Source organism: Suncus etruscus, chromosome 4 (assembly GCF_024139225.1).
Source record: "Suncus etruscus isolate mSunEtr1 chromosome 4, mSunEtr1.pri.cur, whole genome shotgun sequence".
Lineage (NCBI taxonomy): Eukaryota > Metazoa > Chordata > Mammalia > Eulipotyphla > Soricidae > Suncus > Suncus etruscus.
In genome coordinates, this window is record NC_064851.1 from 68,340,947 (window position 1) to 68,362,091 (window position 21,145).

Sequence of the window (21,145 nt, forward strand, 5' to 3'; positions counted from 1 at the left end):
GTCAGGAAATAAAAAAATATAATACTCATGTCAACAGTTAGAATAATTTTATTCCTGGAAATCTTTTTTTTTTTTTTTTGGTTTTTGGTTTTTGGGCCACACCCGGAGGTGCTCATGCTCAGGGGTTACTCCTGGCTGTCTGCTCAGAAATAGCTCCTGGCAGGCATGGGGGACCATATGGGACACCGGGATTCGAACCAACCACCTTTGGTCCTGGATCAGCTGCTTGCAAGGCAAATGCCGCTGTGCTATCTCTCTGGGCCCTCCGGGCCCATTCTTAAGGTCAGAAAATCATCTGCCAAAGTAGATGAGCTTGACTAGATAGTCACATCACTCCTACTCGACAGATATCTGAGAATTACTTCAGCTAAGCTAATTTTACCTTCCTTACAAAACTGCATTACTGGAAAGTGAAAATTTTATAAAACAAAGTACAGCTACAAAATGTTATTCAATAGGAATTTACAAAATCATTTTTAGAAAAAAAATTCAAATTGTTAAATCAAATCCTTAATATGCTAAGCAACAAGCACTACAATAGTTTCCCAATCAACTCTTACTAGGGTGGATTATGGTTAAAGCATTAAAATTAAAATTTAATTAAAATTAAAATAGGGTGACCTAATTTTTTTAAGTTTTATTTATGTAAAAATTTACACAACATATATGAATGTGAATCTGAAACTAACAAGTTCTTATCTAAAAAAGAAATGTAAGTGAATATTCTGTTTTATCCTCTATAGATAACAATCATCTTTTAAGTTAGTTTCTGTGAAATAAAGAAGAAAAAAAGTATATAGTATACTGAAAATATACATATACATATCCTTTTCCAAGGTTTTATTTGAAAACTACATTTCAAATAAAAAGAAAAATGTGGAAATCATACCCATTGTTAACATCCTTCACTGACTCCAAACTCCTTTCCAATCTCTAAGAAGACACATCAAGTGATGGGGGTGAGGAAGAGAACATACGGAAAAAAATGAATGGCTCCCTCAACTTTTCCCTGGGAAATGAAGCCGAAAAGGGAATAGAGCTGTAGTCTCAAGACTCATTTGGGCAGCAACAACTAACACAGAAGTCCAAATTGTCCATGTACTGTCTGGACTTCTGCCAAATTATGAAGACAATTTGTGATAACATAAAATATCCCAATGGACAATGAACCAAATGTAAAAGATATAATAATTGTTTTATGAGGATAAAGGGATTCAAAGACAAAATGATTTTCCCACCTGGTACAAATATATAAATATTACTGTTACAGAATATGTGTTCAAAAGATTGATATCAAATATAACTGTTCTACATTGTACTCAAAACAAATTTTAAGGCTCTCAGAAATTACAATTATTTTTATATTTAATAAAGTCAGAATTAAAAATAGGACCTTTATTTTATTGACTGTTTAATTACTTGTCAAAATGATAATGAAATCAGAAATTCTCTGTAGCACACTGAACTTTTCATAATGCACAATAATAGAACACAAAAGCCATTTTAACTTGTATCATGAGAGTTTCATACTCCTTGGGAGACAACTTGCTTTATAGGACTTGATTTTATTGTACTACAACTTTATTTTTTTTTTTTTTTTTTTTGTGTGTGTGTTTTTTGGGTCACACCCGGCAGTGCTCAGGGGTTACTCCTGGCTCCATGCTCAGAAATTGCTCCTGGCAGGCACGGGGGACCATATGGGACACCGGGATTCGAACCAATGACCTTCTGCATGAAAGGCAAACGCCTTACCTCCATGCTATCTCCCTGGCCCACTACAACTTTATTTTCAAACACATCTTTCATATTACAAAATGCTTAACAAAGTTAAATAATACAACTACAGATAAAGCAATAACAGTGGAAAAGAGAAATTAAGAGGCATAGACAAGGGAGAACATATGTTTTCTACTGAGATTTGAAGTGAGACAGGGAGTCGATGAGGCGGAGAGAAGCAGGATGGCAGAAACTGCAGAGATGGTTTGTGGTTAGGCAGAGGAAGAGGGAAGAAAAAGGACTTTCATGAAATAAAAGGAGACGACAGGAATGAACTTGAGACAGGAGGACAGAAAGACTGGGTTCACAATAGGATGAAAGAACCTAGAAAACAAGTTGAAAACTCAAAAAGGGATTTTCAACTTCTATTAAAAAGACATGACAAATAGAAAAACAGGCAAAACAAAACGGGTATGTACTGAATTGAAAATAGGATATTTACTTGCAAAGTGACCTTACAGGTCAATGAAATGGTAGAGGAAAAAAGGTTTCAGGTTTGTAGCACAGTGCCAAAAGTAACAAATTAAGGATTAAGGCTATTTCTATATTCTAATTAAAGTGATCAAGAGGCACTATTTTTTGTTTGTTTTGTTTTGGGCCACACCTGATGATGCTCAGGGGTTACTCCTGGCTATCTGCTCAGAAATCGCTCCTGGCTTGGGGTACCATATGGAACACCGGGAAATCAAACCAAGGTCTGTCCTAGGTCAGCCATGTGCAAGGCAAACGCCCTACCGCTATGCCATCACTCTTGCCCTAAGAGGCACTATTTTGAAGAAAGGACTGATTAAGTCTAGAAATCAAGACACTGGAAATGGGGCCAGAGAGATAGCATGGAGGTAGGGTGTTTGCATTGTATGCAGAAGGACAGTGGTTCAAATCCCGGCATCCCATATTGTGCCCCACCTCGAGCCTGCCAGGAGTGATTTCTGAGCCTAGAGCTAGGAGTAACCCCTGAGTGCTGCTGGGTGTGACCCAAAACCAATATATATATATCAGTATGTATGGAAATAGGCTGAGGAGATAGTATAGCAGGTAGAAATTTTGCCTTGCTTAAAGTGAATCTGGGATTAATTCCTGGTATCCTATATATGGCTCCTTGAGTGCAGAGCTGGGGACAAATCCTGAGCACCTCTGTGTGTCAATCTAAAACCAAAAAAATCTTTAAAAAGAATGGAATTAGAGGTCAGAGAGACTGTACAGAGAATAGGGCATTTGCTTTCCAGACAACAGACTTGGCTCAATTTCCAGCAGCACATATAGTCCCTGGAGTCTCACAAGGAGTGATCCCTAAGCACAGAGACAGGAGTAAGCACTGAGAATTTCTGAGAGTGGCCCAAAATAAACAGGAAAAAAAAAAAAGAGTGTAATTATATTTTAATGTATGCACTAACTGAAACTCAGATTAAGCTCTTTCTGAACTTATTTGGAGCAGAGATGCCCATCCTTCTACTTGGTCCAACATCCACTTTTCAGAAACGAAATTTTACTCTGTTCCTGCTACTTTCTTAGAGCCAAAAAAGTGCCCCAATCATACAATTCCTTCAGATTATTCCAAAACACTAGAGATGCCGGTGAATGCTGCTCATTTGCAGAGACTGATCTGAAAGTCTTGAAGCAACTTTTATGTTATCACATGTTCATATGTCTCATCTTTGGATATCCTTCGCCTTCATTCTTCCCAAACGTACACATATACCGTCAAAAGAAGGTTCTCTTTTAGGAAATATGATACTATGTATCAATGTAGATTTTGGTCTCTCTCACTTTTTGGTCTCTCTCACCTCTTTCCACTTCCACAAACTCACCACTCTTGTCATAGACCCACCAAAATACAGACCTCTCACCCAACTGGATGGATGCTTTTGCACTTCCACTTTATCTTCAGCAATTCCACTGAGAATGGGTCATGCTGGTATGCCCTTCCATACTCCTTCTCTGTTTGGAATGCTATTACTTCCTTTAAAGAATAAATGCAAACTACTTTTTCTCTACTCTTACTTTTTTGTGTGTCATTTCTTATATGCTGAGCCATTTCTCAAACAGTCTATGAATTCCTCAAGTTCGGAGACTGTCTTAATTATAACTACACCCTTAGGGCCTAGCATATGCCAATATATGCTCACTAAACATTTGTTCTATTTTGGAAACTAGCAGAGTAGGTGGCAGAAGAGAATTGAACAAGTTTGTAAATGAACACAAAGATGAAACCAGTGACTCAGGCATATGTAGATGACCCCAATCCAGAAAAAAAGGCAAAAAGTATTCCATATCTTGATATACAGAAAAGAAATGATAATAAAATTGAAACACAATAGGTATGAATCAAACGTATAACCTTCTTTGAAGTCATCCAATAAGGAATAGTATACATATTAAAATTTTACATTGAAAGAGAATGTAAAAAGTGGTGACTTCTGTAAGTACAAAAGCAGCCCTTGAATACATAAAAGAGACCTGACCTTGGCCACAAAGAAACTGATTGAAATTAAAGAAAGATTCATGAAAGAGATGATTGGAGAGGTAAAAGAAAGCTATTTTCTCAACTATAACAATTTTTTTAACATTAAGTCTATGTTAAAACCTCGGGGTGATGATAGAGAACTGAAAAAATTCTGAATGAGTGAACTCTTTTATTAAAAAGGCATAAGTTAAAAGTAAGAGGGAAGAGATGGGCCAAAAGAGGCAATAATATTAGACCAAAGGTAGGTTAATATTGTTCTGGTAGAAGATATGCTAGAGAGGAGCAAAGGTTTGGTATAAGCAAACGCAACCTATTTCCAGTGTCATAATCATTTTCATTCCAATGTACTTTGCTGAAAAAAAAATGTAACAGCTGTCAGTAAGGACTCTAAAGATAGATGCAGTTCCAGTTCTAATACTTTGTTTCTTTCCCTTTCTTGAAATAAATTGATCTCCATTTAGAAGTTTCTTTGGTTTTTTTTTGTTGTTGTTGTTTTTGTTTTTGTTTTGTTTTTGGTTTTTGGGCCACAACCTTTGACGCTCAGGGGTTACTCCTGGCTATGCACTCAGAAATCGCCCCTGGCTTGGGGGGACCATATGGGACGCCGGGGGATCAAACCCCTGTCCATCCTACCCTAGCGCTTGCAAGGCAAACACCTTACCTCTAGCACCACCTTCACGGCCCCCATTTAGAAGATTTTTATTATGATTACTTTTTTTTTTTTTTTTGGTTTTTGGGCCACACCCGGCGATGCTCAGTGGTTACTCCTGGCTATCTGCTCAGAAATAGCTCCTGGCAGGCACGGGGGACCATATGGGACACCGGGATTCGAACCAACCACCTTAGGTCCTGGATTGGCTTCTTGCAAGGCAAACGCCACTGTGCTATCTCTCCAGGCCCTTATGTTATGATTACATTTTTCATCAGGAAGGTACAACAAAACATGGAGTGCTCATTTTTATATATATATATATATATGTATATATACACATATCTGTATGTGTGTGTATTTATACTTTAATTGAATCACTATGAGATAGTTATAAAGTTGTTCATGATTGAGTTTCAGCAATATAATGTACAACACTTTTCACCAGTACATATTTTCCATCACCATATGAATGTACCTAGTTTCCCTCCTGCCCTCTCCCTGCCTACCTCTGTGGTTCCTGTTCTCTCTGTGTGTGTGTCTCTCTCTGTCTCTGTCTCTCTCCTCTCTCCTTTCTGTCTCTCTTCTCTATCTCTCTCCCCCTCCCTCCCTTCTTCCCTCCCTTCCTCCTTCCCTTCCCTCCCTCTCAGAATTAATTGGATAAACTGGGATAACAATCTCCTAACCACATTCATGATTGAAAACTTAGACAAACAGAACAGCAGAAGGCCAATAAAACAAGTAAGAAAGTCCAAAAGAGAGAGGGCAAATCTTAAACTCCTAAAATGTGGAAGGAGAACCACTCTCTTCCAGAAACTAAAGTAGATTTCAAATACAACAAAGTATGGAACCGAGTAGGCTCTCTAAATTTCTGCTGAAATTAGGAATAAACAGCAAGTACTAAGCAAGAAGTGCCTAAAAGGTCAAACTTGAAAAGTTCTTGTCAGAAATCAAGAGACAGAGGAGTTTTAAAGCGAATTTAAAATAGAGGTTGACAACACTTATTTCTGAAGAACATTTTCTCCTCCTAGATGTTAAATAGGCATATCTAAACTTAGGGAACATTTTAGAAGCAACTTTTATTTGTAAGAGAAATGAATGATTCAATACTTAAAAAATATAACAATCAGAATAGGGATGTGGCTTAGTGATAGAGCTTACTTCAGGTTTAATTCCCAACATAAAAAAATAATTTTTGTTTTTGTTTTATTGTTTGTTTGTTTTGGGGGGCACATCCAGTAATGCTCAAAGAATTACTTCTTGCTTTGCATTCAGGAATTACTACTAGTGATACTCAGAGGGAATCACATGGGATCCCGGGGATCAACCAAGCCAGCACAGTAAGCAAGGCAAGCACCCTACCAACTGTACTATTCCTTTGACTCCTATAAAAAAAATGTATAGAATGTAATTTTAAGGAAATATAGATTAAGTAAATAAAGATTTCTCTAAAAACAAAAATGTAAGATATGAAGATATACAGGAAATGATTAAGTTTAGTTTACAGTCTGGGGAGTCAGAGAGGTGATTTAAGGACTCTAATTACTAAATTCTAATTACTAGAATGTCTGCCCCCTTAGGGAACACTCTAATGATGGGTCTCCTATACTGATTCTTGTCCAGCCACCTTTCCTAGAAGAAGACAATCCAGAAAACTTTGCATTAGCTTCCCCCTTGATACATACCCCTTTTTGAGATGTAAAGACCCACTTAGCTTTGATTAGCATTAGACAGGTATTAGCCATTTAATAGCCAGTCCTCCTTCTTATGCTAATTAGCCATGAACAATAAATACTATATGTCAGGTGTCTCAAACTCAATTTACCTGGGGGCCACAGGAGGCAAAATCGGGGTGAGGCAGGGCCACATAAGAGATTTCATAAAAAAAAAAAAAGTCCTCAAACGTCATTATTAACAGTTTTAATTATTTCTTCTGAACATCAATAGAACATTGAGTGAAGATCATGAACAGTTCTTCTGAACATGGCGTCTTTTGCCTTCTTCTCACAAATCTGAACCACATTTGGCTTTAGGAGGAAGCAGTTAAGACCCTCAGTATGGCTTGAAGATGATCATTCAAAGTCTATACCTGTACTTTGACTTATTGAAGTTCAATGTGGAGAATGACTTTTCACACAAATATGTGCTCCCAAAAAGGCACATGGTGTGCTTGAACATTCGGGAAAGCTCAGGAAAGCTGGGGGGCAATTCTCTCAAAAAATTTCCCATGCATGTCTGCTTTTCCACTAATCTCCCTGAGCTTGGCTTTGAGATCAGAGTTGCATTGCAGATCAATGAGCTCCATTTGAAGCACAGAAGGGGCATCTTGCACATCAAAGGAAAGGGGTCCACAAAAATTTGGAAAGTGGCTCTGTGCTTTTTGAAGTCTGCAAATCTGTGATCCAATTCCTTCTCTAGCTTAAAAATAGCATCAACATATTTCTCACCACTGAATGGAATGGCTGCATCCACAAGTTCCTTGCATGCTGGGAAATGGCAACGGTTTGTCTGAGAGAGCTGGGATTTCAATAACACAAGTTTTGTGGAGAATGTTCTCACGTTGTCATAGTCAGCACTAATAAGCTGCCCCGGGCCTTGTAACATCTTGTTTAATACATTCAGCTTATGTGTGATATCAATAAGAAAAGCTAAGTCCATGAGCCATTTGTGATCACTCAACTCAGAAACAGCATTCCCATCCTCTCCATGAAGGCTTTCACTTGTCTCAACTCAAAAAATCTTTTCAGGACATTTCCCTTACTGAGCCAATGTACCACGGTAAAATAGAGTACATCTCCATATTCTGGCTCCATTTCCTCTAAAAAAGCATGGAACCTCCTGTGCTTTAAGCCCCTGGATCTGATTTGGTTGATGCATTTCACAACAACAGACATCACATTGTCACCCAGCAGGATTTACTGCAAAGGGCCTGCTGATGGATAATGCAGTGAAGAGCAATGGCCTTCTCTACACCCTCCTCTTGAAGTTTTTTTTTAACAAGTGCCACCAGTCCATTTTTCCTCCCTGTCATGGATGGCGCTCCATCGGTTATTATTCCAACAAACCTCTTCCATGGCAAACCTGTATTCTCAATGGCATCACACAGATGCCGAAATATCTCATTAGCGGTGGTCTGGCCATGCATTGGAATTATTGTGAGTGACTCCTCTGTCAATTCAAAATTGCAATCAACACCACGGACATAAATTGTGAGCTGTGCAGTGTCTGTTACATCTGTGCCCTCGTCAAGAGCAACAGAGTATGCATCAAAACATTTGGCTTTTTCACACAGTTGATGATAAATGTCACTTGTCATGTCAGAAATGCACTCTGCCAGTGTTGGCAGAAAGGCTGATTTTGCTAAACTGACCTTTCTTTTCTGGACAGATAATACTTGCAGCCTGTAACATGCATTTTTTAACAAACTCTCCTTCTGTGAATGGTTTCCCTGCCTTAGCAATCATCTCACTAACCATGTAACTAGCTTCAACTGATGCAACATTCTCTTTGGTTGCTTTCTTGAAGAAATCTTGTTGCCTCATTAGACTGGCAACCCACTTGGCGCTCTCATTTCCTTAATATTTTGCACATTCCTCAGCATATTTAGTTGAATGATGGCATTCCAAGTTTATTCCTTGTGCACTGCAACTTTCTCTGAGCAAATAAGATATGTGGGGATGCCCCTGTGCTCAACAAAGAAATACTGCGTCTCCCACTTTTCCTGAAATTGTCTGTGCTCGTCATCAATCTTTCTCTTCACTGTAGACTTTGATGAAGTCATGATGAAGGTATGACAAAATCTAATTCTGTAATAAACTTCTCTCCCTTAGGCCTCCAATAATGCAAGGGACAGCGGGCAGGAGCAGTGGAAATGAAGTCTGCGCTAGGCGCAAAGTATTCACGATTATTCGCTTACCAAATATTCGCAATAAAAAATCTCATTAGTAAGAAAAAATTGCAAAAAATCACATTAAACATTTGCATACCACAAACAGAACTGCTTGGGGTATGCAAATGTTTAATGCGATTTTTTCCTAACTAATGCGATTTTTACTGCAATTATTCAGTAAGCGAATAATCATGAATACCGCGATATTTGAAGGCCACAAAATGTTGTATGGAGGGCCGCAAACGGCCCAAGGGCCGCAAGTTTGAGATCCCTGCTATATGTGGAGGAAAAGAAGCTCTCAGTCCTTGAAGCTGGGGCCCCAGATTCCATGCTTTTCTCTTAAGGCTGTCTTGTTTTCTTTTCTTTTCTCTTTTTTTTTTTTTTCCCTTAATACTTGTGGTGCCCTGCTTCAAGCCCATTCACCCAGGACAGGTGACATTTATGTTTCTAATTAAACAGATACAGTAACTATGCTAGTTATGCTTAAAACTAAGATTATTAAAAATTGGAGAATATCCGCTTAAGGGCAATTTTAGCAGTATTAATAAGAGAAAAATATTTAATAAGATGATAATAAAGCCAACATCCTTTCAGAAATTAAATGTTCAAAAACCAACGCCACTTCCAGTGTGAACTCTTCACCAATGCCCCTGATCTCCCACCCACCACCAATAGGCTGAGTCCACAAAAGCACAAACTTACCTCAGGTTACTTTGTACTCAAAATCTAAACAAAGGTCATTGTGAAATGACTGTTACACCTCTCCATGGTGTTACTGATATCAATGTCTTAAATTGGTGCAAACTGAGCCTCCTGGATTAGTGATCGGGTTGGCAGATTATAAGTAACTTTCTGTCAGGCCTCTTCTGATGCCACTGGGTGACACGACTATAAAAACTGAGGTGCTGCACTGCCACATGTGGTCGTGGTACATAATTTCTAGATCTAAAATAAATTTGGTGGCCTGTAAGTTTGATAAGATTAAGTAGCAGAGCTGGGGACCCTTTTATCGGAGGGTGTAGAATTAGGCTGCAGTAATTCATGCAGAAAGCTGAGCCCCACCTCTACTACTTTCTGAGAATGCCAGAGAAAGGTATCAGCAAGGACCAGATTATCTGGGAAGTATTGGAGGCCATTATTTTCTTTGGGAGCTTGGTGGAGGAGACAAATCTATTTTTTTTATTTATTTCTTTATTTTATTTTAATAGACAATTTTATTTTAATAGACAAATTTATTTTTTATTTTATTTATTTTTGCTGGGAAGATGGTGTTGGTAAGTGGTCTACTGCTTTTCTGGTGACAAATATGCCACCATCTTTAATCAAACTTTCAAACTATTCATATTGTAAATCATATTTTGTTTCCCATTTTTTTTCCTTTTAATGGTATTGGGTACCGTGCATATTATTTTATCTGTTTAGCACTCAGTTCTTGTCCGGCATAATCAGTTCAAATTATCATTGTTTTAGGGACCCTTCTCTACCCTAACTGCAATGTTTCACTACTTGTGGCAAGCTTCCTACCCTGGACTGGTCCTTTAGTCCTCATCTCTACTGTCTTTAAATATTATTATTTAATATCTTTTTTTCTTATATCTCTAAAATGAGTGAGATTATTCTATGTTTATCCCTCCACTCTGACACATTTTACTCAGCTTAATATTTTCCATATCCATCCATGTACAAGCAAATTTCATGACTTCATTTTCCTAACAGCTGCGTAGTATTCCACTGTGTAGATACACCACTGTTTCTTTATCCACACATTTGTTCTTGGGCATTTGTTTTGCTTCCAGATTCTGGCCAAATACCAAATTCTGGTAAATAGTACTGCAATGAACATAAAAACACAGAGGGCTTTTCTGAATTGTGTTTTTGGGTTCCTACGGTATATCCCTAGGAACGGTATTGCTGGATCATATGGAAGCTTAATTTCTAGTTTTTTGAAAAATATCCATAGTGTTTTCCAAAAAATGTACTTGTTGGCATTCCCAACAGCAGTGAATAAGATTCACTTTCTCCCTGAATTCATGCCAGCACTGGTCTTGTTCTTGTTCTTTGTGATGTGTGCCAGTCTCTGTACAGATAATTCTCAAAACACATTTATAATTTTAAAAGCCATACCCAAGATCTATTAGTACAAAAATCTCTTTTATATGACACTCTAAAAAAGATAAAACCATGGAAAGGCAAATAGATACATGTTTGCTAGAGTTAAAGGAGAAAACAGTGATTGACTTCAATGGCTATAAACAGGTTACATAAAAGGAATTCTTAAAGGAACTATGCAGTTTGCTTTTGTTTTTAACAGTTGTTTTATTATTTGTTTTTTGGATCTTGTTTTGTTTTGTTTTGGGGCCACACCTGGTGACCCTCAGGGGCTATTCCTGGCTATGTGCTCAGAAATCGCTCTTGGCTTGGGGATTCATATGAGACACTGGGGGATCGAACCATGGTCCTTCCTAAGGTATTGTGGACAAGGCAAACACCTTACTGCTTGTGCTACTGCTCTGGCTCTATTATTTGTTGTTTTGAGGCCACACAGAGCAATGCTCAAGGATTATTCCTACTTATGCACTCAGAGTCACTCCAAATGGTGCTTGGAGAAACATATGGGATACCAGGGGTCTAACCAGGGTCTGTTACATGTAAGGCAAACATCCTAATTCCTGTATTATTGCTCTAGTACCCAATCTTAGTTACAGATCAAATAAAATCAAGCTGGAAATCTGGTGTCACTTAAAAGCTTAATTATGGACATCATAGGTTTATACACTGATTTTGACAAGCACACATTGAAAGATCTAATTGGAATATCATTATGCTCAGGGCAAAGACTGAAGTTAGACCTTTTATTACTCACTCAAGTGGCCATAAGGAACTCTCTGATTACAAAAAGAGAAGAGTAACAACAGAGAGATTCCTGACCAGGAACAACTCAATGGGCATAGAAATGCATTACATATGGTCAAAATTAACATCTTAAAATTACCAGGAAACCAAGGACAATTAGAACAACTGATCTCCAAGTAAAGTTAAAGAAAAAAACACAAAAGTTTTTAAATGTTAATTATCTTTTTTGTGTGTGTGTCTTTTGGGTCACACCCAGTGGTGCTCAAGGGTTAGTTACTTCCTGGCTCTGTGCTCAGGAATCACTCCTAGTGGGCTCAGGAGACCTTATGAGATGGTGAGGTTCAAACCTGGGTCAACCACATGCAAGGCAAGCGCCCCAACCACTATCACTATGCTATTGCTCTGGCCCTTAATTAAAATAATATTAAATAGATGTCTGCTCCTCAGACTCAATCTGTTCTTGAAAGAGATATAAACCAAGCCATGAAAATCATGGATTTTCATCCATGGCCATACAGCTGGATGCTGGCAATCTCAGGAGGAGAGTATGGGCCCTCTCACCATAACTACAGCTCTGCCAATAGCTCTACAACTCCTCTAGAACTTTTTGCATAGATACAAATCTGACCAAACTTCAGGTGCCAGTATTTGTATCACCAGGACTTCTTTGGAGTGAGTGCAGGTAGCTTACCCATTTCCACTTCCACTTCCCTCTCTGCCTTCCCTGCTTTCTCCTACTTCTGGGAGACCTGGCAGCCAAAACCACCCCCACAAAAGCAACAACACAAACAAAAACAAAAAATAAATACAAACAAACAAAACAAAAAATAGAAACAAAAAAACCTCCATGCTATATATCCGGCCCTTCCTTCTTTTTTTTAAAAATAATGTTTCTTCACTTATCTGGAAACAAATATATTATAATCAACTATGTCAACTATGTGATGCATGCTCTTTTAATAGTAAATTAAATTTAAAAAAAAATTTTAATGTTTCTAAGTTCTTGGAAATTAAAAACAGTGGTCAAAATAAAGCTCACAATTAAATAAAAAGAGACTTAGAAAAACTGATGCAATAAACTTAAAATGAATTTAAGGAGAAACAAATTTATGGAATTCAAGTTAATGTTTGAAGATAATGTAATATTTTAGACATTCTAAAGGAAAATAGTGACTCAAACTCTAACCATATAAAAATAATAAAATAAATTTCTGGAAAGGCAATTATACATCACATAAGGGTTTTTAAAAATTACTGAAGAACAAAAAAAATATAAAAATTTAAAGAAGGGTCAGAGAGATAGCATGGAGGTAAGGCATTTGCCTTGCATGCAGAAGGAGAGTGGTTCAAATCCCAGCATCCCATATGGTCCCCCAAGCCTGCCAAGAGCAATTTCTGAGCACAGAGCCAGGAGTAACTCCTGAGTGCTGCCAGGTGTGACCCCAAAACAAACAAAAAAAATTACTGAAGAAAGTACCCCAGTCAAAAAATCAACAGAATTACAATCATTTTTAATAGCATAAGGCATACATTGAAGTAACCAGTAAAATCTAAATCATTACAGATACAGTTAGTAGATACAGTACTATTTAAATTGAAAAGAATGATTTGGAGGGAAAAAATAAAAGTACAAAGGAAAGAAAATTTAAAAAAATCAATAACGTAGTAAAAGTAGAACTTTTCATCTTATTAAACAGAGGTATGAGGTCCAAAGAAGGTAAATTATACATGGCTTTAGAATTTCCAAGCTTGCAGAGAAAAAAGTAAAAGTATAAATAGGCAAATGTTTCTATTAAAAGAGAAACATTTTGTAAGAGGCCTTTGTTATGCAACTATTCTGTATTTTGACTGGTGATGGATCTATATAAAATTTCAGAGAACTAAATACACACAAAAGCATAGATGCATGCAAAGTTGATAAAATCTGATCTGTAGATTGAACCAACATCAATTTCCTGAGTGTAACACTGTGCTAAGCTATGCAATATGTCTCCAAAGAACCACTCCATACTTGTGATTCCTAAGTACACATAGGATATTTCTGTATTATATCTTATAATGTGAATCTTAAATTTTTAAAAATAATAACTGGGCCAAAGAGACAGTATAGGGGCTAAGGTACTTGCTTTGTATCTTATAAACCTAGGATTGATCACATCAGCAGTCCATATAGTTTACCAAGCAGAGCCAGAAATAATCCTAAAGCACAGCACCAAGAATAATTTCTAAACACTGCTGGGTATGTCCCCAAAATAAAAAAATGAATATATTAATCAAAAATAATATTTTTTTCTAATGCAAAAACACCCTTTAACTCTAAGAGAACACTGGAAGGATAAATAAAAGTCCAGTTATGTATTTCTGTTATATGAGAGAGGTAAGTAAAGATAAATAATGACAATATAGAATAAATGAAAATGATATACAGGTAATGAAGGCATATCTTGTATGTATATATGACATGTATATATAGGTAATGTATATGTATGTATATATAGCTAATATACATATCTATGTATGTTTTTATAGGTGATTAAGACATTATGTATGTATATACATATTATATATGTATATAGGTAATAAAGACATTATGTAGTATGTATGTACATACATATTATATGTGTATGTATATATAGATAATGAAGACATATCTTGTAAACACAAAATTGGTGAATATAGCAATATTGGTATTGCTAAGTATCAGTATTACCAGTACTGCTAAAGACCAGCATACCAGTAGTAGTCTTATAAATAAGACTATTTAAACTCCAAGACAAAAATCACCAGAGCAAAAAAAATATATATATATCCACCAATTTTTCCAATTTTGAGAAAATAAGTATGTGAAATTTTATAATAAATGTGTGAAATCAAAACAAAGAAAAAGGCCAGCTTGTCAAAATAGGAGTATAGACATTTAGAAAAGTCAATATGGAATATCAGGAGCCATGTTTAATATCTACATCTAAATATATGAAACAAAATATCCAACAAGAGAATATGTGGGGTTTTTAAAGAAAAATATGAGGCCATAAGCAGAAAAATAGAGCTGACAACATACACATTAAAAATTTATATATTGCAAAGCTCTCAGAAACAGTATTAAAGGAATGGACTATATGAAATAACAACAAATGGCATACCAAATTGTAACCATGATAAAGAATTACTACTAATAAATCAACAAGAAAACCAGAAACAACAGAAAATTAGGTAGAGAATATAAACAATGGAGCTGCAGAGAGCACAGTGGGAAGGGCACCTGTCTTGCACATGACTGGCCCAATTTCAGTCTCCAGAACCTCTATGGTCCTACAAACCCCAATAGGAATAATCTCTAGGTGTAGAATCAAGAGTAAGTCCTGAGCACAGCTGTAATGGTCCAACACCCTTTCCCAAATACATGAACAAATATATAAATAAGAAGACAAGTGGCTAGTGGCCGGAGAGGTGGTGTTAAAGTAAGGTGTCTGCCTTATAAGCGCTAGCCTAGGATGGACTGTGGTTTGATCCCCCAGGTCTCATATGATCCCCCTAAGCCAGGGGCGATTTCCGAGGCATAGTCTGGAGTAACCCCTGAGCGTCAAATGACTGTGGCCTAAAAAGATAAAAATTAAAATAAAATAAACAAAAAAGGGGCCGGCGAGGTGGCGCTAGAGGTAAGGTGTCTGCCTTGCAAGCGCTAGCCAAGGAAAGATCACTACCGCAATTTGATCCCCCAGCATCCCATATGGTCCCCCCAAACCAGGGGCAATTTGTGAGCACTTAGCCAGGAGTAACCCCTGAGCATTAAACGGGTGTGGCCAAATAAAAAAATTAAAAATAAATAAATAAAATAGAAATGGCTAGTAAACATTTACAAATACTCATTTCAAGAAATGCAAAACTTAAATAGTAATAAAATAGTATTTTTGTTTTGGGGCTACACCCAATGGTGCTCAAAGGTTACTCCTGGCAGGCTTAATGAGTCAGCATTGTGCAAGGCAAACACCCTATTTGCTGTACTATCGCCCAGATCCTAAAATAGTATTTTTAATATAGTTGCCAAGATGTAAGAAATGTTTTATTGGGCCGGAGAAATAGCACAGTGGTGTTTGCCCTTGCAAGCAGCCGATCCAGGACCAAAGGTGGTTGGTTCGAATTCCGGTGTCCCATATGGTCCCCCGTGCCTGCCAGGAGCTATTTCTGAGCAGACAGCCAGGAGTAACCCCTGAGCACTGCTGGGTGTGGCCCAAAAACCAAAAAAAAAAAAAAAAGAAAAAAAAAGAAATGTTTTATTTACTAGTTATTGAGATGATTCTTATGTCCACATGTCTTCATGTCTTTTCATTAGGGACACTTTATTCCTGACCACTGATTCTCAACTAACTGTTTTTACAGAGGTTCTAATCTACAATGTAAAACAGATTGAAAACTATCTTTCCCAGGATGTTTATATAGCAAACACTTTTAGAAGATAAAGAGAAGTCTCCCACTGAAGTATTAGAGAGCATACTAATTTACAATCAAGTAAAACTAAGGTAATCTCTCTCTGGAGCAAAAGTTACACAGATGTGCCTGCAGGCCAATACAAAGTTTCAGGCTCCCTAAAATCAGAGTTCCTCTCCAGCACTACAATCTGTAACATGCCAGAATCTTGGTCATATCCTATGGAAATCTGAGCTCAAGAAGTGGTACAAGAAAAAAGTGATTCTTTGGCCATTGTTAATGTCAAACTTTGTCTCTATCCCAGGAGTCTCAAGTCTTCTAAAGCAGCCATTAGACTTGTAAATAGGGTGAAATGGCTTTACAGTAGAGTGAAACCCAAGATCCCTGACAATTCCTGGCAATATGGCAGTAGCAATTTTCTTATAAAATATATAAATATACTCTTACAGAAATATTTTGAAGAAAAATATAGCACTATTAAAAATTAAAACATGTAGCCATTGACCTAGTAATTCAATATATAAGCAATTACTAGAAAATGCAGAAATATGCATTAAAAGATGGTTACTGCAGTTTTGTTTGTAACAGAACAACATTTCAAACAACCTAAATATCAACAGGGAATTAGTTAATCCTCCAAACAGACTAAGAAATGTGATCACTGACAGATTGGTGTTTATCAGTTATTACTAACTGGAAGTCATGGAAATGATATATAGTACATTGCCACTTATAGTGAAAAAAAAAACACCAAATGTAAAATTATTCACACACATGTGTTTAATGTCTGGAAGGAAAGAAAACCAATGGCGGGGCCGGAGAGATAGCATGGAGGTAAGGCATTTACCTATCATTCAGAATGTCATCGGTTCGAATCCCAGTGTCCCATATGGTCCCCCGTGCATGCCAGGAGCAATTTCTGAGCACGGAGCCAGGAAAAAACCCTGAGCACTGCCGGGTGTGACCCAAATACCACAAAAAAAAAAAAAAAAGAAAACCAATGGCTAATCAAAAATGATCTCTACAGAAGAGTTACTGTGTAGGTAGACATACAACCACCATTTCTTCACTGGCTATTTCTGCACTATATGACTTTAAAACTAAGAAATTTTGGGCTGGAGCGGTGACCCAGCGACTGACCGAGGACAGACAGCAGTTTGATCCCTGGTTTCCCATATGGTCCCCCCAAGCCAGGAGCAATTTCTGAGCACATAGTCAGGAGTAATCCCCGAGCGTCACCGGGTGTGGTCCAAAAAACAAAAAAATAAATAAGATTTTCAGGAGGTGGGGTGAAGAACATATCTGGCTGTACTCAGGTCTTACTCCTGGCTCTGTGCTCAAGGATCACACCCGGTAGGGCTCAAGGGACCATATATGGTGCCAGGGATCAAGCCTGAGTCAGCCACATGCAGGGTAAGCACCTTCCATGCTGTCCTATCTTTGTCCCCTTTAAATATTTACCTTAGAATACAGTAAGTTTTTAACTATCTATTATAACAACACTTTAAAATGTTGAAGTTGGACTTATTATCATCCAGTGGGCATACTGAAAATATAAAAGGAACTGGGACTTTCCGTATTGTCATTTCTATCAGTACAGATTTCTTTGAGTTGCTATGAGAAGGAAGAGAACACATGAACACATTGAATTGTGACTGACAAGGAGAAAAACCACACACCTACCGAAGTAAAACCAAAAGACATGCATATTTTGGATCAAGTTGCTTCTCAATGTACAATTTTGAAAAACAAGTCTACATGACAAGTTCTAAGTGAGAAAATGAGATTTATTCAATAATAATGATTTAATGGACCATGGAAAATGGAAGCTAAAACATTTCAAATGCAGGTAATGCAGAGGCAGGGTAAAAAAAAAAAAACTAGAGAGCACCTTCCTTCAACTAAATATGTTCACTCAAAAAATACTCAGTGATAAGGCTGAACGGATCAACGATGGGTAGAAAGCTTGCCTATGGTCCTACAAATCCTGACAGGAGTGATCCCTAAGTGTAGAATCAGGAGTAAACCCTGAGCACAGCTGTAATGGTCCAACACTCCTTCCCAAATACATACATGTACAAATATATAAATAAGAATACAAGTGGCTAGAGGCTGAAGAGGTTCGCTAAAGGTAAAGTAAGGTATCTGCCTTGAAAGCGCTAGCCTAGGACAGACTGTGGTTTGATTCCCCAGAGTCCTAGCATGGTTGAATCTATGCCATCCCATTTGGCCCCCCCAAGCACGCCCGAAGAGATTCAAAAAGCAGAGTCAGGAGTAGTCACTGAGCATCTCTGGGTGTGGACCCCAAACCAAAAACATCAATAGCAAAAACTTAATGAAATTTACAAGCCAAACTCTTTAAATAAATGGATATTAAAATACTGGATATACTCAGTACTAGGTATCCTGGAAGATTAAATTTGGAAACTAAAACCCACCAATACTCAAATCCATAATACAGAATGGCATCATATGTATTTTAAAATATTTAAGATAGTATGTATTTCAAATCATCTCAAGATTACCTAAGTGCCCAATACAAAGTAAGTACTACGTAAATATCTACTATACTGATTAAGAAATAATGATAAGAAAAAACGTCATAGTGTAAGAATCTAGAGAATGAAGAAAAAGTTTCCCAAGAACCAGAGCCTAAAGTAAATACAGTATTGGTTATCATTAGAATAAAAACTCTGACCAAAAACAATGTGTTAGTGACAACGTTTATTTTGGAGGGGCGGGGCTAATTTCCTTTCTAGAATTAAAATATATTTGAGGGACATAAAAAAAGAATTCATGGGCCGGAGCGGTTGTGCAAGCGGTGAGGCGCTTGCCTTGCAGGTGCTAACCTATGACTTACCTACTGCGACTGGATCCCCCCCCCCCCGCATCCCATATGGTTCCCCCAAACCAGGAGTGATTTCTGAGCGCATAACCAGGAGTAACCCCTGAGTGTTACCAGGTGTGGCCCAAAAATAAAAAATAAATAAATAAAAAAAAAAGCAGGAGTGGTGGTGCAAATGGTAGGACATTTGCCTTGCATGTTGCTAGCCTATGACGGACCTGTTTGATCCCCTGGCGTCCCATATGTTCCCCCAAGCCAGGAGCAATTTGTGAGCGGATAGTCAGGAGTAACCCCTGAGTGACACCGGGTGTGACCCCAAAACAAAACAAAACAAAACAAAACAAAAATTCAGGGCTGGAGGGATAGCACGGCAGGTAGTCACTTGCCTAGCACTGGGCCAACATGCCTTTGATTCCTGGCATCTCATGTAGTCCCCGAATCCCCAATCCTGCTGGGAGTTACTCCTGAGTGCAGAGCCAGGAATAACCCCTGAACACCACCAGGTATGATTTACCCCAAAATAATTTCAATCCCAAATATCAGTCCATTTAAAGCACTCATAACAAAGATTTACATACAGTTCATGTTGTAAAGACCTAAAATCCACTAAGTTGAAATAAAGTTGATTACCAGAAAATGAAGAGGAGCCTAAAAGCAAATAAAAGGGAAGAGACGTTTTACCCTGTTAACTGGGCATATTTGTTAGCAAAAGATTAAAAAAAAAAGTATGTCCAAAGTACATTACACTGGGATTCAACAGTGTTACTGAACTGTGCTCTTACTAAAAATAAATTAACCATTACACCGAGCTGAAAGATTTCAAGCCAAGTAACAAGAGAAGAGCATGAAAAAGCTGGGCGCGGAAAAACTAGATTCTGAGAAGACCCAGAAAAACGAGGAGGAAAGCATTCAACTCTGAAATTCGAGCGGGCCTAGTTATCAGGTGATGCACTTAGCCAAAAACAAGTACACAGTCCCTTCTTCCACTTCCCTCCCCCGTCTGTATTATCATTAAAGAACTTAGACAAGAGGGAAGTAAGTGAGTTTCCCCCCAGGGAATAAAACCTGCAGCAACTACTTCCCTACAGGTTTCGCTCAACTGTTGACTTTGAATCACTCCAGTGTTTCAATGAATGAATAAGATACCTAGGCTTGGAGACAAGGAACATTATTTGCAAAACCCAGGTTAAACCGAACTACTTTCAAGGGAAGCAAGGGGAGACAGACAGAAGAGGCCCAGTGGATCGTCGTCTTCCCTCGTTCTAAGGTCCTCTCTGACCACAGAAACCAATTAATTTATCAGTGAGGTCTCTTGGTGGCAGCCCAGGAGACAGGCCGGGGCCCACGCGCCCAGGGATGCAGAGGACTCCAGCAGTAGCAGCAGCAGCAGCAGCAGCACTGCATGCAACAAGCAGCCGGGAGGGCTGTTGACCCGCAGGGAACCGGAGGGGCAGCCCGGCCCGCGGACGCCCAAGTGTCAACAAGCCCTGAAGCCGGGTGCCAGGGCCGTAGCCCGACGGGTGCGATCGGCGGAGCCGACGAACGACCGGAGGCGGCACTCCGGGGTCCCTCCCCGCGAGAGCCACCAGAAGCAGCTGGGGCCTGCGGGCTTCCGCGCCAGGGCTCCAGCCACCAAGCCCGACGCTCCGCCCCGGTCCCGCCCCAGAGACGGAGGAGGAAGACCGAGAGGCGCAGGAGGGAGAAGCCAAGGAAGGGGCCGTACCCTGCTGGGTCCGGGGTTGGCGAGGGTTCCGCCAGCGACCAGACGGCACCAGGAGTCCCGGCTGCGGGGGCGGCACCCAGACTCCCGCGCGGCGGTGCCGGGCCTGCCTGCGGGACCCGGAAGGAAGCGGCGGAAGCGCGAGGAGGGGCGGGACGAAGGGGAAGGGGCGGGGCGAGGGCGGGGCCATGCCGGCGTGAGGGCGGGGCTTGTTCTGCGCCGCGCGGTGCCCAGCCAGAGGGGAGGCGGAGTGCTCCCTAGTTAGAATCTTTCTTCTAGGCTGGGGCCTGGAGCTTCCTTACTGGCCTCCCAATCTCCTTAATAACCTCGCTTTGGCTTTATGTGCTTTGCTGCTTCCTCCCTTTCTAGCCCTGTAGAAATATAATCCTTTTTCTTTGACCTTTCTCAACCCAGAGTTAGCAAATTAGGGCTTCCGGAGAACAAATTACCTCCAATTAAAAAAAAAAAAGTGCCAATTAAATTACCGCTGCTCTGAAAGCACAACTAACCAACTTTGCAAA

The 21,145-nt window shown here is 38.9% G+C and overlaps 1 protein-coding gene across 1 annotated transcript in view; it reads right to left on the reverse strand.

Moving 5' to 3' along the window:
- FBXL4 (F-box and leucine rich repeat protein 4) overlaps positions 1–20,727 on the reverse strand; it is a 70,580-nt gene extending 49,853 nt beyond the window's left edge. The window contains exon 1 of the mRNA XM_049771333.1: positions 20,628–20,727. The gene's annotated coding sequence lies outside the window, so the exon portion shown is untranslated. The remainder of the gene's footprint in view (positions 1–20,627) is intronic.
- Between the last annotated feature and the right edge of the window lie 418 nt (positions 20,728–21,145).